Here is a 25667-nt window from a genome sequence, read left to right on the forward strand (position 1 = left end):
GACTGGACTGGATGTGTATGAATATATCTTTCTAATTGTGTCATAAGTCAGGAATAAAATCTTCAGGAAGGGGATACAAAACTATAACATTACTTAAAGCCTTATATATGTCACCAGACTGCAGCTGGGATTTTTTACTGTCTTAAGCAGGCTCTGTAGACTTATTCTGTAGGTCAGAAGAGATAAAGGACTTCTGGTTGGGAATTCATCTCAAACCTCTCAGTTTCCTGTGCCTAATTTCTCCCATCCTAAGAATGGGATGATCTAAAAGGGAGACTGTGGGACTTGTGACCCTGAGTGGATCTCTCCACTGATACAATGCAGTCTACAGTAAGAGATCAAAATCAGACTTGAACAAAGTAGCTCAATTACCAGGAGCAATACAAATGTGTTAGCTCAGCCTGCATTCCACCGTGGTAATTTGCATAGCTGCCAAATTCCTGGTTCACAGAGCACTGCATTGACAGGGCTATACTGTCCTGGTACCAGGTGAAGTATACTGTCCCTCTGAGGTAGCTCGGGACTCTCTAATGGCAATGCAGTGTTGACATAACCTTTAAAGAGTGAGGTGTTTCAGTTCTGCAGCATACAGGGACCATATGGCAAGATAAGTACATGCGAGACTTGTGGAATATTTAGAATTTTTGCAATCATATGCTAACCTTTCTGCTGAGCATTCCCTGGAAGCTTCTCTGTCAGTGTGCTCAAAAAACCCATGTAACCTGAGGCCGCTACCTCAAAGAGCATTATGGCTACAGGAAGTTTTTTCAACTCCATTGTTATGTGTAGGCACCTACAGCTAGAGTGATAAGCTAATGCTCATCACTCTAGCCATAGCTAACTTCCACATTGCACGTTATGAATACAGGCTGCCACACAGGAACCCAGACTTAGACTTATGACCAAGTAATTGCATGCCATCTGTGCAGATGTGGCTTTTGGTTTGTGCATTCCCAGCCATATAACAGGTTTACCTTTGCATTTGCCATAAACTAGGAATGCATACACTGATGACACATCTGATACCATGTAATTCATCAATACACAATAGCTTTATCATGTGTTTGCACTGTAGGGAGCATGGAGAATGAAAGAAATACGCTGTGGAGAAAGAGTGGTAAAAGAGTGAGAACAGGAACAAGGGATAAATGAGGAAAGAGAAGAAAAGAAGCATACTGTGTCAAGAAAGAAATAGGACAAGTGATGAATATTTCCTAGTAACCCCCCTCTGAAGCAACATCTAAGGAGCTCTTGATCCTCAGAGATGTATTTTCTGTTTTTTTTTTTGCCCTACAGATCTAGTCATTGTATAAAATTCATGTCTTCATTTTCCAACCTATCACTTCAAACCATATAAATGCTTAAATAATTAGAACAATAACTCAGACAAGGCAAAGTTCTGAAAAGCCTTTTTGGATATCCAGAAAATAAATTTATAAAACTGCTATGTGAAAGCCTTTTTGAACCTATGTACTGCTGGTAACATTGAAAATCCTCAGTCTATAGCTTGGCTCACTAAAGATCTCAAGCAGGTATTTATTAGAATAGAGCCACCTTACTCTGTAGATTAACTGTATTTTCTCAGCAATTGGCTACTGCATGTAAAACCATTATGCATATCCTTTGCAATTAGGCTAAATCTGTAGATTACTGGCTTCTTTATCAAAGTTCCTCAAAATCAGATGTATGTTGTTATCTACTAACTCTGCATTTGCCAGCCTATTGCATGATTTATTATTTAGGCCTACAAAACAGTTTTTGAGTGCCATCCCATGCTAACACTTGACAGCTACTCAAGACCTATGTGAGGGCTGTGTTAGACAGCTATTGCAATGACTCTTTGCCATTTCCCCTGACCATTACTATCCCTTACTCTTACAGTTTCTGAGAGACTAGACAGAGAGGCAATTTTTCCTTCCAAAACAGGAAAACAGTGCATTGTCAATCTGAGCTGACCATTGTGCCTGTTCACAAGGCTCTTTTAGGCATGATACTGCATTAAGTGACTTTTTCCTGGTAGCAACACAATACTGTAACAAAGTCCCTGGGCCTCCTGGAAAGCCAATATGCCATCGCTCGTTATTCTGACCAGGCCTTCTTTCCACATTTACTATGTGGAATAAAGGTTGTGTTACTTCTCTGCAAATTTGCCATTTGCAAATTTGAAAAGTCTATACCGTGATGCTTGACCTGTAAAGATACAGACAGTCTTAGAGCCTTAGGTTCAAGATGAATATTTTGATGCTAGAAGTACCATCAGAACTGTGCTCCATTCCATTGCACCTAGAGTGGATTTTGAAACTAGCTTAATAGTGGTTGACTCACAAATCAAAGATTGTCCTTGAGAAAACTTTCTGCAGAGTTGACAGACAGCTAGCATACTCTATGGCATTTTCTTCTGTATTAATTGGCAGGAAGCCTGAGACAGTTTGAACAACACTGTTCGCAACATACCCAGCTTAGCCAAAACTCATTAAGTGTCATCTTCTCTTATGCGTTTTGTGAAGCCCACCCTTGATGGGCAGCTGTTATGCTAAGATTAAAGATCACCAAATACCTTTAATGTACCACTCAAATTGTATCTCTCAGCTGCTTATATATTGGTGAATATTCTGCAGCTTTATCAGATGAACAATGAAGATATAATTGCTGTTCTTCAGCTTCTGAATGTTGGTAAGAACTTGCTCTGAAACACATTTCATGGGATGATAATTTCAGCAAAATGTGAGATAGTTGCCAAAAAATGCTCAAGTTCATGACTACATTGACTCTGGTTGCTATTGAAAGACTCCTCCCTGTTGAACAATTTAAGACATATACATCTTTGATCAATTTGGATTATATTTTTATAGATTTATGCTGGATTTTGTCCTGGGAGTCTCACTGATTTGCAAAGCAATCACTTAATTGAAACTCCATTCACAGTTAACTTAGGAGCACTGCTGACTTGCAGAACTACAGATTCGAAGGCAAATGCACTATTGTATTTTTTGCGAAAATGGATGTTGCATCTTTCCTTCTCCAAGGACTTAACTTTATTTTTAAAGCTAGTGAAGTGTTCAGTTACTGTAATATTTGCTAACAAATCAAACTGGTTTAATTGCTTAAATATTGCCACTACCCTACCCACAACCACTACCCTACTTTCAGACATTTCCAGAAGTAAAGTTCCCGGCCTGTCAGCCAGTTCATGATAGAGGGTCCTTATGCAAAAGCATCCTTCTTGGTAAAGAATTGGTGTCAGATCTTGGCCTGATAATTTGATCTCTCTCTTTGTTTTTTTTTTTTTTTTTTTCCCTAAATTTAAAAAATAAAGTAAAAACATTTTTAGAATTGGTACTTTGTGAAATATTCACACCCTGGGCTTACATGCTTCTGTGACTTACAGTATTTGTATTCAAACAGCAACTGAGTAACACTTTAAATAATAATGTGAAGAATATTGAGACTGATATTCAAAACTGCCAAAGCTGGTTGACACAGCTCAACAGATTTAGGGAGGGATAATAGTTCACAATAGGGACTTAAGATTAAGATACATTTCAGCAACAGAAATGGATGGATTGGCCTTGTATAAACTCTGTGTCTGATAATACACAGGACAACAATAGATGAACTGGGGGAGTGAAGAGGAGGGAGTACATTCTGCCAGAGGGATTTGCTCTAGCATTCTTATTTTTCCTATTTTTGCTGTCACAAATTTCCCTCTCCTCCTGCCCTCCCATCTACAGACCAGCTAGGGTAAGAAGTAACTATAGGAGACATCACATAGATAACTTTAAATTCACATTTATTTATTTATTTTTGTTAGGAAAGTAACATGAGCCTGGTCCTTCACTCAATGAGTCTACACTAATTAATATTGGTCAAGGCCGCCCCTTAAGCATCATTCACACACAGTGATCCTACTAGTGGTAAATAAGGAAAATAATTAAATGAGTACTCAAATGCTATGAAAATGACAGATGAAAGCAGGATGCTTGAGGTATCAGAGGAAGTATTTTTGCTTTGACTGGCTAAATCATGGAACAGAGATATAAAAAACAGCTTCATGACATCTGAAGCAAAACTTGCCAAGAAATGGACATGATTCAAGAACAGACAAGTCAAGGAGATGTACAATATGAAAAGGATTTCAGCCAAATATGAGTAGCTCAAGAAGAGCCAGAAAGCATGACAGAGATTTTTAAAAAGAGATTTGACAAGGATCTTCAATGCACACCACCTTTTTCAGTAGCTGATATGAATCTTGTCAAAGCCAAGTAGAAATGGACCTTCTTCACCATGTAGCTCAGAAGGTCCTCAATCCCAGCATCAGCAGGCTGACACAAAGTGCCCACAGAGCTTATCAAGTTTAGCAGCCAGTTCCAAAATGAGTCAGGTTGGAAGGAAAATCGGAAAGGGGAAGATGGTGTTATTAAAATTGTTTTTAAGTAACTAAACCAAGAAAAGAAGAGAGGAAGAGAAAACGTAATTGTTTTAATAATAAAAGCATTGTTGTTTTTTTGTTTTTAGAATTAAAGGACTTTCTAGATGTTAGAGTAATTAATTAATAACAAGAGGCAAAAAATAATTAGTTGAGGTTAGTAGCTGCATCCACCAGTCAGTTTGAGGTGTACACAAAAGCAACAACCAAGATGCAGTTTAAAAATTGTACACAAGATGGCATGAGGATGCTCCACCAGAATTAGCTTAGTATTTGGTGCACCAACCCCAATGCCCTTATATGACTCTACTGTTGGAAACACACAAGGACAGGAGCTTAAAGAATAAGCTGTTTACTCAGAGCTGTACCATGGTTAACAAACATACATATAGTAATATCCTGAATCTACCTTGACCTTTAACCAAGAGGCTCTGTTGTGTTTGAGAGATCCAAACTTGTCATTTGCAAGCACAGCTAACCCCAAATTGTGTGTGGTCTACAGTTTTAAAGAATGCTGTGCTGAAAGCAGAACCAAGGGTTATGTTAGGCAGTCCTGGGTGTGAAAAACACAATATATTTTACATTTATTAATATCCTCATGAAATAATTTTGAGGATCAAGTAAAGCAAAGAGGACATGAAAATAATTGACTCACATTAAGATTAAACTTGGAAAATAACACCCAAGAATAAATATTAATAAATAATAAATCACAGAATCACAGAAATGTAGGGGTTGGAAGGGACCTCGAAAGATCATCAGGTCCAACCCCCCTGCCAAAGCAGGTTCCTCAGAGCAGGCTGCCCAAGTAGGCGTCCAGACAGGCCTTGAATATCTCCAGAGAAGGAGACTCCACAACCTCCCTAGGCAGCCTGTTCCAATGCTCTGTCACCCTCACCATGAAGAAGTTCTTTTGCGTGTCAGTGCGGAACTTCCTGTGCTCTAACTTGCAGCCATTGCCCCTTGTCCTAAACCCCTCAAACCACTGAGAAGAGGTTGGCTACATCCTTCTGTCCCCCACCCCTCAGATATTTATATACATTGAGGAGATCCCCTCTCAGTCTTGTCTTCTCCAGGCTGAACGGACCCAGCTCTCTCAGCTTTTCTTCATAGGGAAGATGCTCCAGACCCTGTATCATCTTTGTGGCCCTCCGCTGGACTCTTTCCAGGAGATCCCTGTCTTTCTTGTACTGGGGAGCCCAGAACTGAACACAGTACTACAGGTGAGGCCTGACCAGGCCAGAGTAGAGGGGAGGATCACCTCCCTTGACCTGCTGGCCACACTCCTTTTAATGCACGCTAGGATCCCATTAGCCCTCTTGGCCACAAGGGCACAGTGCTGACTCATGGTCAACCTGTTGTATTTATTAAATAATAAATAATAATGGAAAATAATAAAACTTCTTAATAAAGAAGAAATGTTATATACAAAAGACTCAGCTTTAACCACAGATGAAGCTTCCAAACAATGCCAGTTGTAGTGCTTCTGCTAAGCTCAGACAAGAACCACAGTTTCGCACAGAACTGGGGCAGGAAGGCATTTCTTGAGATCACATAAGCCAAACCTTGCTCAAAGCAGGTTCACCTACAGGAAGTTGCTCTGGGTCCTGTATATCTCCACAGACTCTCTGGGAAGCCTCTTTTAGTGTATGACCACCTTCACAGTAGAAAAGTTCTTTCTTATGTTAAAGGCAATTTCCCAAGTTTCAGCTTCTGCCCATTGCCTCTCACCCTGTCACAAGGCACCGCTGAGAAGAGTCTAACTCCCTCTTCCATCAGGTGTTTACATTTTCCAGATCCTCCTGAGCCTTAGGAAGCATCTGTAAGCCTTCACTACTTCAGGCTGAACAGTCCCAGCTCTCTCAACCCATCTTCATATGACAGATGCTCCAGTTTCGATCATCTTTGTTGGCACACTCCAATATGTTCCTCTCTCTCTAGTACTGGGGAGTCCATCACTGGACCCAGCACTCTGGATGTCTCATCAGGACCAAGCAGAAGAGACAAAATCACCACCTCTAATCCTAATGAATACCAGGAGGCTGTTGGCCTTCTTTGCAACAAAGATGCATTCCTAGTTCCTTGTTGGTTTTATGTCCACCAAGACCCAAGTTCTTTTTCTGCTATGCTGCTTTCCATCTGGTTGGCCCCCAGACTGTACAAGTGCCTGTGGTTATCCTTCCCCTGGTGCAGAACTTTTTTGAACTTCATAAGTTTATTGTTGGCCCATTTCTCCAGTCAGCTGAGGTCCCTCTGGCTGCAAGCACATGTCTATCAACAACTCTTCCCAGCCATGTATCACCTATAAACTTACTGATAGTGTATTCTGCCCCATCATCCAGGTCATTAATAAAGATGTTAAACAGCACTAAACCCAGGATTGACTCCCTGGTGTACAACACTAAGGACTGTCTCCAGCTGGACTTTGCACCACTGATTACATGAAAGAAGAATGTACCAGTAAACAGTTACACTTCAGTCAGCGTTGGAAAGTCAGCATCACTGTTACTTTGGAAGCATCTTTGAAAGACACCTGTTTTCTATGGTTATTGTTTTAGGTGGGAAGACTGGAAAAAAAATGAAGATAATGTCCTCAAATATCTATTATGTCGGACTGGATGTGGTAAAGATAAATGACAATGTCAGGATTTGTGAAAAATAAAAATAATAAACACAACTGGATTGTTAATAGAATACTGAGTACAAGCATGTGGGGACTGTCTTTTATCTCAGAAAGTGCTAAGCTTTCAAGAGAAACAAGTATGTCCTCTATAGTTTTAGACAGTAATAAATTTGCTGGTTATTCACCAGATAGTCGTTTTCTCCAAAAACGATTATCTCTATAGTCAGATTAAATGACAAGACTTGAAGACCTCAGGAAACATATGGATTTTATAATAAGACCAAAAACATCAAGTGACTTATTCACATTTAATTCCCAGCAAGGGTTATAAATTTCGTAGAAAAAATAAGGTTATTAACTACAGCAACATAATTTTCCATGTGCATCAGTGAACTGTGTAAAACATCTGAAGGGAAACTTGCTACAGAGGAGATTACAGGCCAGATACATTGAGAAATCTTGTGCTGTCCTTGCTTACCTATCCTTTAATCAGCTCTGCTTCACATCACTGAAACATAAAATATATGTGTTGTTATTTAATCACTTAGGAAATATTTGTAATTGGAGATGAAGGAAAGGAAATTTTGTAGGAAGACCAGTACACAAAAAGTCAAAAAAAGTAGGATGAAAATGAAATCAAAATGCAAAAGCACCTTAGCCTACACTATTATTTTCATTGCACTTAACAGCATGGGTTAAGAACACCCTAATGTCCTCGACTTGTGAGTGTGGTTTTGTGAAATTTGGACATCAGTGACAAAGCCAGTTTATGGAGTTTCCACCTCCCCATTTCCATTGCCTCATCTCCAGTTCATACCTATTCCTTACATACCTCAGTTGTGCTGATACCTGGGTATGTTTCGAAACCCTTTCTAACCCAGAACCAAACAATGCTGTTTCACATAGTCCTGAGGAACTGCAGCAACACTCCTGGTTCTACTGAGGGGTCAGTGCTGAGGCAGAATCAGGGAAACGTGGGAACTTGAGCTAAGACTATGCTTTATGCTTATAAAGCTAAAGCTTAAGTATTAGCTGTACAGGCTAATGTTTGTAACAGAAATCTGGTCAACAAAAGACTTCAGATACTGGGTGTCAGCTCAACTTTAAGAGCTCAACTAAAGTAAGATCCAATCTACATGTAAAACCTCTGAATACCAGTCTCTACCCAGCATTTGCCTCAGACAGGAAAGTCCCTTTGTAAGTCATGCATGAGGTGACATCAGTTATTACCTAACCATTTCTACAGCTTGAGGCACAAGTAGTACTACCAACCACAAACTCCCACTTCTCAAAGATTTCCTGAATTGGGAATACCATTAAAGAATCCATTAATCTTTACTTTGATTTCATACTTCACTGAAGATTAGATATTACTTAATGATTGGTTTGTGAAAAGTAGCAATCCAAAACTTAGAGAAATTTATGTATCATACCCTTGCCAATCAAAACACAATGGCAAGACAGAACTGGAGCAAACCTTACTTCAGTCACCCATTATATTTGAATAAAACTATAATTTAGTAGGATATCTAAGCAGCTTGTCATACTTAACATTATAATTACTCCTTAATAAAAGCCTGGATACAAGTGATAAAACTAAGCACAGCATACTCCTATTTCTGTTGAAGGTAAAAAAAAAAAAAAAGCCAGTTTGACTCAATAACAGCACAAGAACACCCAAAGAACACCTGACTTCTGTCAGAGTTACCTACTCTCATATCTAGGCATATACCTGTTGCTCTTGAATTTGTTGTCTCTCCAGGGAACATCAGAAGAAAGCATGAGTGAAGGAATGAGCAGAGGTCTGCCTTAGTTCAGAATGTGTGACTAGTATATTTGAACCAGGAAAAGGCATGATATAATTGACTAAAGATACTGGTAAGCAACAACACAGAAACAATAAAAAAATAAATAAATTGAAGGAATCATACCTTAGAGCAGGTTCCCAGAAACCCATACTCTACAAGGCTGCTCCCAGGGGAAGATGATTTATGTAACTCAGGACTCGAGACAAAAGTATTATTGTAGGCTGTTGTCTCTTGTGCAACATGAGGGACCCCTCCAGGCAACCTGCTCCAGTTTTCACAGAATCATAGAATAGTTTGTGTTGGAAGGGACCTTAAAAACCACTGAGTTCCAACTCCCTGCCATGGGAAGGGACATCTTCCACTAGACGAAGTTGCTCAAAGCCCCATCCAACCTGTCCTTAAACTATCAGTTAAACTAACTGTTTTCTTCTATAACATAACTGCTTTCTTCTAATTCTTTCAGCAATTCTCTAACTTTCAGCTGAACTTATTTAATTAGTCCTCCAACTCTAACATGAAAATCCCTTGCCTCCTCTCACAGTTTCCAGTTGCTGAAATACAAACTTAGGTGTCCCCCAATCTTCCCTAACAAAGCATATTGTGTGCATCCATCATTTGCAGTCTCTGTCCCAGCTCTTCCTTTCTAGCAGCCGTCAACACTCCAGAAGCCTATATAGTCTGGGCATCTGCTTTTACTCAAAAGTAAGTAATTCTAGAAAACAGCAGGTCAAAGGCAATTCCTACCTACTCCTCTTTATGGCTTATCCACCCTGGGAACTGTGGTGAGATGAGGGTATCAGCTTCCTACATTTTTTGCTCTGTTTTGTCTTTCCAGTGCCATTTCCTAAATATGTACTCTTCTCTTACTGTCTGTCTCCACCAAAGTTGCTTCCTTATTTTGCTGTCCTTCTGGATAGTCTTTGAATGTCTCTCACTCATTTTTGTCTCTTTGTCTTTGGAAAGAGACGGTACAATTCTCCTTTGTGACTGCGTTTTACCCTTGACGGACTTCCCCTTGAAGTCATGCCACTGTTCGTTCTTCCACCTGCTGAGCATTAGAGCCATACAACTCAATTCCCAGTGAGCTCTAGTCATCTCTTCAGGACTTTCTTTCCAAGATGCCACAACATGGACCCCATTCTTCTGACCCTAGGGGCTCTTAAGAAAATACACTGTTAAGAGACACAATAGGTGACTTAGGCAGAGTTGATTCCTTTAAATTAGTCACTCAGTTGAAATTAATGGAGTGAAAAAAGGAAAGTGGTTCATAAGTAAGTCATTTCATCCAGAAGTAGTTACATAAATGTGATGAGGTGATTTGCACCCTCAAAGTGCTTGCTTACTACTCAAAAAAGGCAGTGTCTGGCTTAGATGAATACCTCAACACTACAGACAGCTAGAGGTGTGTGAAAAGAGTAGAAGCCAAAGTAATACTGAGAACAGGTTATGCTGCCTCTGTCATCAGCATTTTCTCTTTTAGATGATTAATGATCATATTTCATGTTATATATTTGTAGAGCTTTGTATATACTGCTGGAGATGGCAGAAACATTTAGAATATTTTTATAGTTTAAGTAGAATAGGGACATATTTCAGAATTGGTTTTGGACTTCTTAGCTAGCTCTGTACACTACCGTATATGCAACACTGGTTGAATACTTCTAAACACATTCACTGCTTTATTTTATGTCCTTATAGCACTCTTTACTCACCAAATGTTATGTCATGTAAGTATACTAGATACCCATCTGTCCCACATATATTTCTAAAATGCAAATGTCAAAGGCTGAGTGCTCCCAAAAATATGGGTATACAAAAGTTACTGTTAAGATGTACTATTGTTATTTTTTAAGCAAACACATTCAGACCTAAAAGCTGATTACAAAGCACTCATGTAAAAATGGATATACTAAATCTCAATGCCTTGAAAATACAAGATTTTTACAATGTAGATGTAACTCAGTTCTCAAAGTCAGTGGGAGTTTCACCACACACTTCTGGAATGATCAGAAGCCTTAAAAACATGACCTTTGAGTGAGTATAGAAAGAACTGAGCTTGTTTAGTCTAGAGAAGTGAAGACTCAGATGTGACATGATAACAGCTTTCAAATATGTAAAAGGTTGCTACAAAAATGGAAGGAAATAAACTGTTCTCCTTACCCATTGTGGAGAGGACAAAAAATAATGGGCTTAAATTGCATGAAGGAAATTTCAGTTTGACACTGGGAAAGGCTTTTCTAACTGTAAAGCCAGATTGCCTAGGCTGGCTGTGGAGTCTTCCTGCTGGCAGCTTTTATGAACTAGTTTGACAAATATCTGTCAGGGCTGGTTTAGGTAGGGCTGATCCAGTGTCAGGGCAGGGAGAATGACCCTTCAAGACCCTTTCCATCTCCATTTCCTATTAATCTATTACTCATTGAGAAGCAGCATTAGGCAAAACTTGATTATCTTCCTGAAGAGTCTTACTGTGCTTTTCATTCGTATATCAACATTATCACATTCCATTAATTATCATATTTCATGAGACAAATATAAAGATGTCTGCAACACACAGTGAAAACTGTTGCCCCAGAGGAGCCACCTGTTTGATGAACATGGAGCCACCCGTGCCCATAGAGCTCAGTGTCTCTCAGCCCACTTACCTCCCTGCTGAGGATGCTCAGACAGCTTGATTAGTCTGTCAGATAAGATCTGCTGCCCCTGAGAAGACAGATAATTCTCAGATACTATTAAGAGAGCCCCTTCTATAAAATCCATGTGTGGCTCTGCATCTTTATGATCTCTAAACATCCACTGCCATTTCCATAACAAATTTTCCTAAATTTGAAGGCAGACACATGTTAGAAGACATATATGTAATATTTAAGCTTGTAAATATCAGTTTGTAGTATTCTTTGTTCTGTAGACTTCTCTGGTTTTGTAATGGTAAATCTGAAGGGTAAAATAAAAGCTATTTGTTTCAGGCACAGCAAATGCTCTGAATTTACAATAAAAGCATTCTATTGTGTATTTTCTTAAGAAATGGAGCACATGCAATTCATTGATAGAAATAATGTTTCTTAACCTAATTTAATGATGCAGTCAGACTGACCTCTCCTACACACAGTAATTGAGAAAAAAGAAGAGCCTCCAACAGACTAAACAGAAGCTACCCTAGATTTTAATCAATAGTCCTATTCCCACTGGCTACGTATTTCAGTTCAGAACACTGTAATTAAATATAGTGTTGAGCTGCATTTCTTTATGAATTAAACCTCTTGTTCTCATATATATATATATATGAGAAACACACACACATATATATACACGCTATAAAGTATTTACTACAAAAATCAAATCACAATGAGTCTAAACAAAAGTATATAAATAACCTTTGGGAGGAGTCCTTAAATTTGAATGATAAATGCTATTAATTCTATCAACAAAATACTTTACCATGGTGTTTTTTGTCTGGGGGGGGTGGGGGGGTGGGGAGGGAGGGAAAGGAAGGGGAGATTCAGAATACTGGAATGATATAAAAATAGTATTTCAAATTTAAAATAAATATATATTACATAAGTGTATTATAAAATTCCACAAAAAATATATTTAATAACCTACAGATACACAATCTTCCACAATGTTTTGTGAATCACAATGTTTTGTGATTACACACAAAATGGGGGAATACAGAGTGGTCTTAACGTTTTGAATCTGAAGTGGTCCCACTGATTCTCAGTAAGTGTACATACTTAAGGTGAAAGGGTTTCAGTCCTACATAGATATTTGGAAGTCTTTTTCCTTTCAAATATACAGGTTTAAAATAATTCATAAGAATGTTCAAGCCTAAATAGTAATACTGGAAAATTCACATACAGCCTACTGTTTTGCCCATAGGCAATTTATGAAATCATAATTAAAACTACTATTGTTTAGCAATCACATGCACAAAATTACTAAAAGATTTAAGAAACATAATTTCATTTCTAATAAAGTTTGACCATTTTGTAATAATAGACAAAACTATGGTTTCTTCTCATAAGCAAGGGAAAATAATCCTTGTCATTTTGCTATTTAAAAAAGGCTAAAAATCCATATGAAGGTGCTATAAGGACAGGGATATCCTCATTCTAATCCTCGGTGATTAGTTGCGTATCTCAAGTGATTCTGCTTTGCATAAGAATATCCTTTTGCCCTTGACTTTATCACAGGCTAAAGTTAATGGGCCAATAGCATCCGTTGACTACAATGGTCTTACCTCAAGGATAAGTTTGGCATACCGTAAAGAAACACGGTTGACAGCAGCCTAGAGAACTGTAATCATAAGGAAAAAAAAAAAAAAAAAACTACATCCTGGCAGCATCTCTTAAGAATGTATTCAAGGTCAAATATGTAAATATGTAAAGGATAAAACTTATTTTCAAAGTATTACTTCTCAGTTTAGAGTAAACAATGTATATATCTTTTTTTTCCATCTCTAAGGCTCTCAGATCTACATATTTTTTACTTAGAGTTCACTTCTTTAAGAATCCCATGCTTAGAGCTATACTATATGTACACATGCACAGACAGAGTGCATGAGGAAAATTAAATGGATAGTTCATCCCAAAATTAGACACATTTCATAGGCTGGTTTCTGCTATACATCATGTAACTTTAATAATATTGCAAATTAAATAGCAGCTTTTACCAGGTATGTGTTTGCTGAGAGACTTTAATCAGCCAAAACTGCTTCTGTGTCCATCAATATCTCCACTGAAAAATCTTCAGTAGTCTGTCACAATGGAAAGTTCAAAACAGTGAAAGTGATGCCAGCTTCAGCTGCTTTTACTTCAGAAAAGAGAAGTGTATTGAAAGTTTTTCCACCCATAACAAAGAAACCAAGAGATATTAGACTACATATTGAAGAATAATGCAGCATTTAAGTGGATATCACACATAGGACACTGAAGCCTCTGTTACTTTTGATTCACTTGAAGATTTTTTGAAAGATAGGAAGTGTTTTCCTCTTAAAAAAAAAAAAAAAAAAAAAAAAAAAAAAAAAAAAGAGAGAGAGAGAGAAAAAGAGAGAGAGAGAGAGAGAGGAAGAGAGGAAGAGAGAGTGAGAGCGGATTCATCTGAGAGGCCAGTCAGCAGGAACAGGGACAATAAACTCAGAAAGGAGCATGTGGCCCAAGCCAGACAATAGCATTAAAGTAAATGGGTCTAAATCTAATCAGCTCCCCTAAAAGCTAAAAATGCTCAAAAATACAAGCATTATTAAAAATAATTGGCCTGCTCCTCCACTCCCCCTTCTGAGGAGGCTATAAGGCCACCATGAAGTCTCCCCCTCAGTCTCCTCTTTATGCTGAACAGTCCAAGTAACCTCAGCCACTCCTCATATATATTCCCCTCTAGACCCTTCATCATCTTTGTAGCCCTCCTTTGTATGCTCTCTAATAGTTTTATGTCTGTCTTATTTTGTGTCACCCAAAACAGCACACAGTGCTCAAGGTGAGACTGCACCAGAGTAGATTGGGACAATCACTTCCATAAGCTAGCTAGCAATGCTGTGTCAGGCTGCTCTCCAGCCTTTCATCTCCTAGTCTGTATGTATAGCCAGGTTTGCTTATTCCCAAGCGCAGAATCTGGCATTTGCTCTTGTTGAATTTTACATTGTTAGTGATTACCTAGCTCTAATTTGTCAAGAGCTCTCTGCAAGGCCTTGACAGAGTCAACAGCTCCTCCCATTTTAGTGTCATCCACAAACATACTTAGCATACCTTCAAGTCCTGTATACAAGTCATTTATGAAAACATCGAAGAGAACTGGCCCTACAATGGAGCCCTGCAGAACCCCTACAGCGACTGGCTGTCAGCCTCTTGTAATCCCATTTGCCATAACCCTTTGAGCTTGACCCATCAGCCAATGGTTCACCCATCATATTAGGTATTTAGTTTTATTTAATTTTATTTATTATTGTCTAGCTGTATGCTGGACATTTTGTCCAGAAGGATTCTGTGAGAAGCAGTACGGAAACCTTTGTTGAAATCCAAAAAGACTGTGTCCACTGGCTTCACCTGGTCAACTAGGTTGGTGGACTTGTCATAAAAAGCAATTATGTGTGTTAAGCAGGATCTTCCCCTCGTGAACCCAGGCTGGTGTTGACCAATGACCGCATTGTCCTTCAGGTGTTTTTCAATAACTCCCAGAAGAATTTTCCCCTTAATTTTACCAGGCACTGAAACTGACAGGCCTGTAATTACCAGGGTCTTCCTTCTTTCCCTTCAAAACTGGAACATTTGCTAGCCTTCAGTCAACTGGGAGTTCTCTGGATTCCCAAGACCCTTGAAAAATAATTGAAAGAGGTCTTGTGATGACATCAGCTGACTTTCTGAATACCTGAATGAATCTCATTGTGCCCCATAGACCTGCGTGCATCCAGCTGGAGCAGCAAATCCCATACAAGTTTGGGGTTGGCTGGGAGTTTATCATTCCTGCAGTCACTGTCCTCCATTATCAGTGTAGAAGACAGGCAAAGAAGGCATTCAACATCTCTGCTTTGTCTATTTGTCTCAAATAAAATGTGTTTTAAGTGAGAAAATGAGAGGTTTCCCAATAAAAGATTAAAAGAAATAACAACAACAAAACCAACAACTCCAAACTTTTTTGCTTTAAACCAACAATTCCAGTTATTGCATATTGTTACATGAGACTCCTATGGCAGATCTGCCAGCATATGAGTAGAAAAATCTGAGTGATTCTCATGTTATCAGACATTTCTTGAGGAAGGAACACCATGCCTTATTATTATTTATTTTAAATCCAGAAATAAACACACAAGCATACTCTATTTCATAAGTCCTAAATGTGGGAGGAGGTGGTAGGTCATTCTAATACTGCTGTTTAAGAAGTGAATTTAAAAGATCCCTCTGACAGTAAATAACTGTAGTATACCCTCGTTCCTCAGTGGATCTGTCACTAAATGGAAATACTATGCACACTTAGCATAGCATTATAATAATAATAATAATAATAATATATGTAAGCTTATAAGCAACTATCTGCTCTGGAACCCCGAACTATATTTGTTCCCTTGTCTGCTCAGAGAGTGCTGCCTCTTCTGCTTACTTCTCCAACAGAAGATGGCATTTCCACTGAACCATGAACCTGCTTTGGCATAACAAATGTTCCTGGATGTTTCTCAAAATGTGTCACAAAGTGAACATCCTTTGTCTATTCCAATTATATCACCATCGTTCCCTTCTTCTAGCTGTCATTTGAGTACCTTCTGTTTCAGCCTTTCTTCTAAACATTAAGGCCTTTCTTCCTCAATCATTACATTTGTGTCTGATCATAGAAAAAGTCGCCATGCTGCACAATGAAGAAAGGGGATGTTGCCATTTCCTTAGCCTTTGTTATGTCTTTTACCTATGAGAGTATCTGATCCTGCATTACTAATAGATCAAAGGTCTTCCATTGATTTCAGTCAGCATTTCTAAGTCTAAAAATGCATATAGGCTGAGACCATAAAACTTCCTACTCATTTTGAATCAGTGAAGAAGAGGTCAATATTTGTTAGAAGAATATTTTCCCCTGGTACTATCAAGAGGGTGCTTGGAGTAATGTAACATTTCTATATAACAATGTAGTTTTATTTACATGTCCTGGAATATTGCAGTCTCATTTACGCTGAATTAATTCAGTTAGCTTTGTTACTAGAACAACTTACTTGATTCAAAGGGCAGGCCTGGCTGCCACAGTGCTGTTCAGGAGGAACAGCTGAGTAACCACAAGGGTGTGACTATTTTACATTACTGGGGGCTCACTTGTACTGCTGACACAGGGCTGGGAATTAGAGAGGAGGTGATCTGGACATCATAAAAATAATTTGCCTATATAGGGGATATGGGAGGCTAATTGCAATTTTGATTTCCTCCCCCTCTATACACATGCTTTTGAACAAAATATTTGAGACAATATGAGAGTATTATCGTATTTTTCACTGTAATGGTTAGTTAGTAGACACTGCTTCAGGGTACTAAGAACAGTCCTTGAAATTCCCTGCTGTGGTGATAACAACAGTCCTCCTGGCAGCAGGTCTACTGTAGCTTTCAGACTTACAGAACTATATGACGAATAAGTAGTAAAGATCAGGAATAAGTCATACATACATTCTCATAAATCTTCCATATATTCTCATAATCCATATTCCTAATGCAAGGAAGTTTAAACAGCATGTAGCATTTTACAGTCACCCAACATAGCTGAGTCCAGCAGCCTAGAACATACCACCGTCACTGCTGGGAAATCTCGTTTTTCCAGATCCTGAGATTTTACAGGAAGGTGGAACGCTTGTTTTTGTGCAGAGCACAGGCACCACATAGGGCTATCTCACCATCCCCATAGACCAAGACATGGCCTATGCCTCTTTGTTTACTGCAAATGAAGTTTTTTCTGCATCAGCCATGGGGAACTTCTCAAAAAAAATCTGGCAACACAAGCTTCAGAGCATCTGCTTGGACCTCCCAGACCCCAGGGTCCCTTACTACAGAGAGCATAGATGTTCCTAACCCTCCTCTGCACCTCCAATGCCCTGAGCCCCTCAGGCTACAGGCTCAGGCCCTCTGTTTCATTCTAGTACACCTTGACACAAGACAGACCTGTAGCAAAACAATGGTAAGGTTTATTTAACCTGGCTTAAAGCCAGAGTTCAGAGGTATGCATTCAAGGGTTGGAAACAAAATGGCTACGGGAAAAACAAAATACAATCTCGCTTGCAGTACTTATTACTCATTAAGGATATTTACCCGAAACATAGCCCTTAGATTGCTGATAGTAATTTCTGTATATAGACTAGGAGAGGAGACTCTCATGTCCTAGTCTAGGTGATTTCCTTCTGTGACATTTTTGATAGCTTTTCCTAGAGACTTACACTTCAGAGACCCCTTCCCATTCTTCCATCTTCTGCTTTATTTCAGTTTAAGTGCCCTCCTGTAGGCTCACATGACTTATATCCATCCATGAGAACCTTTGAGCTCAATAGCGTCCCATATATCACTTATTACAAACTGTACATGTTATAAGTGCATTTTGTCATTTTCTTCTCAAAACAATTCCAGGCATAAGAAAGGGAGTCTTGATGAGATGAATCTCAAAGCTGATGGCTCCCTACTGCTCCAATTTCCTGTTAGGTTTGGAGATTTCTAGAGAAACCAAGGAGGTAGTAGATATTACATGAACTCAGTTATTTCTGGTTGAAATAGAGCTATCTGCTTTAGACAGCATGTATTTAATAAAAGAACAAGCTTTAAATTACTTGTATTATCTCATTTGTAATTTCTATATTCAGATAGCTTCTCTGTGCAGCTATCAGTATATTATGTCCTTGTTTTTAGAACACCTGAAGTATCTGTTATATTTAATTAAAATAGAAGTAATATGTTAACAGCTCCTCTGTGTGACATATTTTTCTAACATCCTCCTTTAAAGCTAGGGAGTAATGACACATATTCAATAAAATACCTTTTATTACTCAGTTTTGCATTTTAAACTCTAAAACAATTTAAAATAAAGCAGGAGAAAGTGAAATATCCATAATGTTAAAGGTTTCAGACTCTCTAGAAAATGAGTTATTTCTTGAAGTTGTAGGATTAGGAAAAGGCTCTTTTCACCAAAAGACATACACATCAATACAGCCAACTCTGCATTGCATTTCCTGTACTGTAAAGGTTATGATACGCTAGCTAGAATCAACATAGAGTCAAACTGCAAATTAGATTACAGAGCTGAAAATAATTAAGCAATAACGACAGAGGAACGGGGTATTTCCTGGGGCTTAATGACCTGCAGGGAGGAGCTGAGGTCTTTAATGCTAAACATCAGGAAGAAAACTGCTACAGTATATTTTTCCTGGCCCTTGCATGTACAAAGGGCAATGCCACTTTGCTGCTACTCCCAGAGAATTAATGCTCACAGTGCTAGTCAATCAGATTTATTTATTTGCCACCAGATCCAGTCTGGGGCACTGCAGGACCCTGGCTATGGCAAAGTAATTGGAGATGAGACAACAGAAAGACAGCTGTCCTGGCCAGTTTCTGTCATGTAGGGGTGGAAGGATTAAATCAGTTGTCTACTGCAAGCTTTCCTGCTATATGGCATAGGTGATTCAAGTCATTTATTCTCCTCTCTGCACTCACCACCCCTTCCTCAGGCACCTCATCTAACCTTTCTCTAAATCCCACGCTCCAGGAAGTGTCTAATTCCCAGTATTTGTCATCACTGGCAGCTCCCTGCTCATCGTCCCACTGTGTAGGGCTCACAGGGTTTCTAGTCCCCTTTGCCTGCTCTCCCCGCCCCCAGCAGGCTCCTGGTGCTCGTAACAGTGTTTTGCTCTCTCTTTGGGGTGCAGAGTACCTCCTCTGTGGGGTGCTTGTGTGAGTATATCCCCACTCTATGCTACTCCCTTCCCAGTGCTGCCATCTCAGAGAGGAAGCAGTAAGCCAAAGGGACCCAACTCCTTCCTTGTGTTTGCAGCAGAACTAAATCTGTGTTTTTAGCAGAATGGTATTACAGATGAAGACACAGCTAAGATGCAACTATTATTTTCTCTTCTTATTTTGGTTTTCTTCCTACATTTTTTTATCATTTACAGTCTTAGAATTATTTCTACACAATAAATAGAAAGCAGACAATATATACACTTTTATGCAGTTTTCTTTTTTCTTCCTTTTAACTAAAAAATGTTTATGCCAGCTCCTGTTAATGTCCAGGAAAAAAAAAAAAAATCTATTATGCCAACAAGAAAAAGACTCTGTGCAAATACTATTTTTTATCCCTAATCAAAATAGAGTTATTCTACAGATTTAATGAGCTACAGTCATCTCTTGTGCAACTGACTGTGCTGGAGTCAAGGGAGTCACACTGGGAAAGGATTTGGCCCATTCTGTGGAAAACAGAGCTCAGAGGTCATGGTGACCTGATTTGCAGCAAGAATGTAAATATAAGTGATAGAGTATTTTTATTTTAATCACTGAACTGCAGAATAATAATCTAATTTCTAGACCTGGGTTTTTGTTCAATGGGGCTCAGTAACATAAGCTCAAGTTTTTCTGCATAACAAACGAATAGCAAATTGCACATCAAAACATGGATCATAATCCCTTTATACCAAATTATTATCGTAAAATCAGTATTATTAAGTACTATTTACACACCTGGATCTACAAAGTGCTTCACAAGCTGGTTGAGCAAACTGTATAGCAGAAATCTCATTGCCTATTCCTAAAATGCATCCACTTCTGTGACAAAAAAAAAACAGCAGCTGTTAACACTACACAGCTGTACTAGACAAAAGCTTGGGGCATATAATGAAGATGATGACTCTACTTATCCTAAATTGCTAGTGAAGTGTAAGTAGGTAGAAAGCATGGTAATAATCCAAATACTGAGAGTCATACACTGCCATTCTCTTGCTAGAAGCGAGAGATTGTACTTACGAGGACATCAGTCTTATCCAAAACCCCTGCAGATCTTTGCCCATTAATGTCATAGGCAGAGATTAGCTCTGCACTGGTGTAAAGAGAAGATCACAGTGGCTAACCTGATAACTGTATCTTATTCTTAGTGCACCTCAACGTTTTCCCAGGAGGGCATCCTACAGCTACCCCCTTAATTTGTGAGTTCTCACAATTCAGTGTTTTCACGGACCACAAAAATGCAGCCTGTGAGGAACAAAAGGTGTTTCCTATCTCTCTGTTAACCACGGACTCTTCCTTTTTTGGTTAGCTGGGATGCTCAACAGAGATCTGCTGATGGAGAAGCCTTTCTATCTTCTCCAAGCCCCCTCCCTCCAAAGGTAAACAAATGGTTCAGAAACAGTGACAGCATAAAGGGAACAATCTGACATCTTTCTTCCCCATGAAATCAGTTATCTTAAAGTAATACGAATAGAGACTATTAAAAATGCTCATGTATGTTAGCATGTGTGTGCTCTAAGCACAGAGTGCTTCATCTCACGGCCAGGACTGCAGGCCCTACTTCAGATATTGTTACTGTCATGTCAAGAAAGAGGATTCTCTAGTAATTTAAACACTTTTAGATTATTTTTTTGAAACAATACAAATGAAAAAAATATTTTTCAGCCTCAGTTGTAAGAGCAGCCTGCTGCTAAAGTTTTCATTCAGCATGTGCCATCTGCAGACACAAACTGTATAACACAATATTTTACCTATCTCTCTTCATATTCTGGTTGTCATGAAGTATTTTCAGCGGGCTCACAAGATGTGAAAACACAAAAGCCCAGTAATGCTTCGAACATCACAGGCACAAGCTCCCTAGATGTCTCTGCAACATACAGTATTCCTTTAAGTTCCCTCTTCTCCCCTCCCCAGTGGCTCCGAAGCCTCCAGAGAGAGCCTGTCCTCCTCCATCTCACTGACAGATATCTCCACAGTGGGGGATACCTAGCCATTAAGCAGCCTATTAAAAAAAAAAAAAAAAAAAGAATCTGTTTGCCACGCTAGTAAGAAGAAAGGCAAAATTTGCCTAAGAACCATGTGACAGACTAAAACGTCCTTGGGTCTGTCAGGCTGCAGAGAAGAAAGCACCTTACAGCCAAAAAGACAAAAGCAGGGAGTAAAAATGCCATGCTGGCAGGTGAGAGCAAAGCTTTTTGCTTCATGACTCCCAGGGATAGGGTGGAAAGACCTGCATTTCTCTATGTTGTTTTTTTTTTTCTCCCCCTCTCTTGTTTATGCACCTCCAGCTGACCTGATTATGTCAATGCCTCCTGAAACTCTTTCTAACAACTTCCCTCCATCGCAGTGACACTTCTGATGATAGCAACATTGAGCTGACCCAGGGAGTGACTGCACATTCCTGCAACTGGCTGCAGCTCCTGTGCCACCATGAACTTTGCAGAAAGGGATTTTGCTACCCTAAAAGGAGAAAATGGCAGTAGGATGGAGGAAAGTGCTGCACTGAGCCCATCGCCACCAGGAAGAAAGGGCAGGCTCAGCCTGGTCCTAACCGAGGTCTCACACAGTGCTTTTTGCGTTCTTCATTTTTTTCATTTCTTCCTTAGGGAAGGTTGTTTACTTTAGATCTATCAGTGCTGGAAACAAAACATGAAGTTTCTTATGACATTAAAATTACCCTTCTTCAGGGAACAGGGTACTTGTAAACAAGAACATGTTAAGACATAACATAAACCCATTTTGTTAAGTGTAGTGTGCAACAGCTAATAAAGCAAGTCAATTTTACAGCTGTGACTAGCAAATGTGAGGGGATGATTTTTTTTTTCTTAGGTGGTAATGTGCTTTAAAGGGAGTGTAAATCTGCATTTTTTGGTGGGAAAAGCTGGGTCACGGGCAGAATTCAAACCAGATGAGGACTCCTGCTGTTCTTTCACTGGGTCAGATTCTCAGCTCCTTTTTTTTTTTTTTTTAATTTTTATTTTGTTGACATGCTTACTACAATTTACTTCAAATTCCTTACATAGTGACAAGTTACAAAACTCACCAATCCTTTAATTTCTTTTAATTTGCTTCTTTTCTGTCTTCCTTCCTTCCATGTATTGTCCACCTTCCAATACATGATGGTGGACAAATATTAACTCATTATAATGATATATTTCTGCAATATAACAAGAATGTTTTACAAGGGGAAGTGAAGCAAACATTTTTGAGCTAATAACGGCAGTTTTTCAGCACTGTGGAGTCCATGTTTTTTCTGTACTACCTGTGACCACTTATTTTATTATATCTTCACCGTGGACAAACACCACAGTTTTTTACTTTGATTTGACTTTTATGACATATCCAGAAATTAAGCCTTGGGAATGAGTAACAAACATTCAAAATCCCACATGTATTCCTTGAGTATGGTATCCAGCAGTCCTGATGACTCTGTGTCTAGTAAGGTAGGACTTGAGGATGAGATGTTAGAACAATACAAATTCCTGAACTACTTCCAAAATACCAACCTGTACTCCTCATACCAAATAGAAACAAACCCATTAAAATATGAGCAACTTATTAATGACTATGGATACTAAGGGTATGCTACCTACCATATGCAATAGTGCACAAGGGACAGTGAAAAGTCTTCAAGGATTTTTCTTAATAAAATAACTTGTAAGATTTTACTTACACATCTGAGAAAAATATTCTGTTGTCTCAGTAGACAGATTGAAATCATAGAATCATTAAAGTTGAAAAAGACCTCCAAGATCATATGGTCCAACCATCCCCCTACCACAAGTATCACCCAATAAACCATGTCCCCAATCAGATGTACCACATCTGACCTTTCCTTAAACACCCCCAGGGACAGTGATGCCAACACCTCCCTGGGCAACTCGTTCCAGTGCCTGACTACTCTTTCTGAGAAGAAATTTCTCCTAATTTCCCCTGGTGTAACTTGAGGCCATTACATCTTGCCCCATCAATAGTTATCTGTATCAGAGGAACAACATGTTCTCAGATGAATTAAGCTATGTGCTTATACCTTTAAAATAAAATAAAATAAAATAAAATAAAATAAAATAAAATAAAATAAAATAAAATAAAATAAAATAAAATAAAATAAAATAAAATAAAATAAAATAAAATAAAATAAAATAAAATATGTTTTTATATTGAAGAGACTGTGAAATAAAAGTAAATTTTATAAAAATAAAATAGAAAGCAAACAGGAGATATGTTATGTTCTCTACTATGGCACTATGAGAAGTTCAGCTTTATGGGATGAGCTTGAATTTTATTTTTTCTTTTGATGTGTATGCCACTGTCTGCTTGTGCATTTCACAAACACATTCTTCTCAATGTCTATAGCAATAAATCAGCCTCACAAACCTAAGAAAATAAATAAATTTAAAAAATACTTTTTTCCAGCTCACCTTAAACTATGAAGGCTTTGATGGGAATGCAGTCTTTTTTGCCAATAAAATGCCTGTTCGGCTTACATCTATTTATTGTGTTGTCTTGCCATCCTTCATTATCAAGTCTCAAATTTGATTGCAAATGCTTTTCATCAGACATCACATCTTTATCCCTGTAGACACTCCAACATCATCTCAGCAGAGTCAAAAGAAACAATGAAAAACAGTCACACACATCCATCAACCAACCCAGCATAAGTACTAGTCTCTGCAGACGAATCTTTGCATATTATTAGACTCATGAATAATCCAATAAAACAACATATTGGGGGTATAAATGCACACCTTTAGAGGAGCCTGATTTCAGGCTGTCAAGCATTTGCTTTCTGGATCTCCAGTATGGCCCCTTTTTGTTGTCAGGGCTTCATCCTTGCACTTCTTCTTGCAACCACCCCTCCTGTCTGGCACTTTGAATCAGGGTCTTCCCGTGACCATGGTGTGAAGCAGGCAAAATGGCTCATCTGAAAAAAACGTTAAAAGAGCCGCAGGGGAAAGCTTTAACATGATTCAGTCCCACCTACGGATTTGGCTTTTGGCACTCAATGTGTCAGTCAGATACTCACGCCTGCGCTTAGGCCAACCAGCAGCTGCTGCAAGCAACACAGAGCCACGTGGTGAAAGGACAGATGTGTGTTCCCTGCCAGTTTTACAGCTATTATGTTAAAACTACCATGGTGTGACTGGTTCAAAAGTGCACCCAGCATGGTTAAGTAGACCCGTCAATTCATAGTGGGTGAAACCTTAGCCACATGAAGTCAGCAAAATATTGCCTGTGATGGGCACAGTTACACCCACTCTCTCCAGCAGTGGGAAGTTCCCTGACTAACTGCATGCATTTTGAGCTAGGTCTTTCCATTTAGCCATGGCAAGTAGGGCATACTCAATTTAATGCCCAAGCAGGGACTGTTGTTCACTTATTAATTCCTTCTGTCTTCCACCTTGACTAGAATTAAACTGCTTTGCAAGGTGGAGCAGGTTTTCTCTTTCTCTTCCTTCTGTGCAATACATTTCAGCCTTGGCCATTTGGCTTTGAAGGACTCAAGGGCAGAGTGTGTGGGATGTGACATTTACCAGGATTCCTGTTTTACTCTTTGTTCAGTGCTCAGGGCCAGGTGAGAATTTCCTTTCCAATTTTGACAAACTCTGTCCATCACACACCCACACAGAATGCAGTGAAAAGAAAAACTACCTACATTCACCATGGGAGAAGGATTATGCCATACGGGTTGGGTGCAGGATTGAGAGCAAGGCTTTGACTTTCTAAGCCTTGTTCTGATGGTTTCTTCCTGAAGTGCAGGTAAGACATTTAACATTTGTATACAGGAGATAATAATGTGGGGGTTTATATTTTATCTTTTTCCATAACAGCCCAATGTTTCCTTATAACTTTATTACTGTGAGGATTAATTGAATTTCCTGAAGATGCCCTATATGAGTGCTAAGTATCTCTATTGCTAGGTTTTTCCTGCTTGCATCTCCATCTCCAATAAAAGCTGAACGTGTTATCTCTGCTCAGGAGGCAAGTCTGCGAAAACAGGTGAGTTTGCTCTGTGCCCTGATGAACAGCAAATGCAGGTGAGCCAAGATGAGGGTCTCACCACAGAGAACAACCAGTATTTATCCAGCAGTGCTGAAATCTAAGGGAAAGCAGAAGTTCCACAGGAACAATGGTGCACAAAGACAGATGAGTTTGTAGAGGTCTGATAGAAGAAGGCACTGCCAGTGTCTAAGCATGTGTCTAATTGCTGTCCCTAATCCGTGCCTAGGGTCAGACTCTGATACATTCATAGAATCATAGAATATCCCGAGTTGGAAGGGACCCATAAGGATCATCAAGTCCAACTCCTGGCACCACACTGGTCTACCCAAAAATTTTAGACCATATGACTAAGTGAGAGAGAGCACCCTCTC

General features: G+C 39.0%; 1 protein-coding gene across 2 annotated transcripts in view; it reads right to left on the reverse strand.

The window, feature by feature from the left end:
- Positions 1 to 25667, reverse strand: part of NRIP1 (nuclear receptor interacting protein 1) — a 226722-nt gene that overhangs the window by 11874 nt on the left and 189181 nt on the right. Inside the window, exon 5 of one of the 2 annotated variants that reach the window (XR_003494728.3) lies at positions 24203 to 24217. The exons of the other annotated variant lie outside the window; for it this stretch is intronic. The gene's annotated coding sequence lies outside the window, so the exon portion shown is untranslated. Of the gene's footprint in view, positions 1 to 24202; positions 24218 to 25667 lie in introns of those variants that run through there. 2 annotated transcript variants of the gene reach the window in all.

Source organism: Anas platyrhynchos, chromosome 1 (genome assembly GCF_047663525.1).
Source record: "Anas platyrhynchos isolate ZD024472 breed Pekin duck chromosome 1, IASCAAS_PekinDuck_T2T, whole genome shotgun sequence".
Lineage (NCBI taxonomy): Eukaryota > Metazoa > Chordata > Aves > Anseriformes > Anatidae > Anas > Anas platyrhynchos.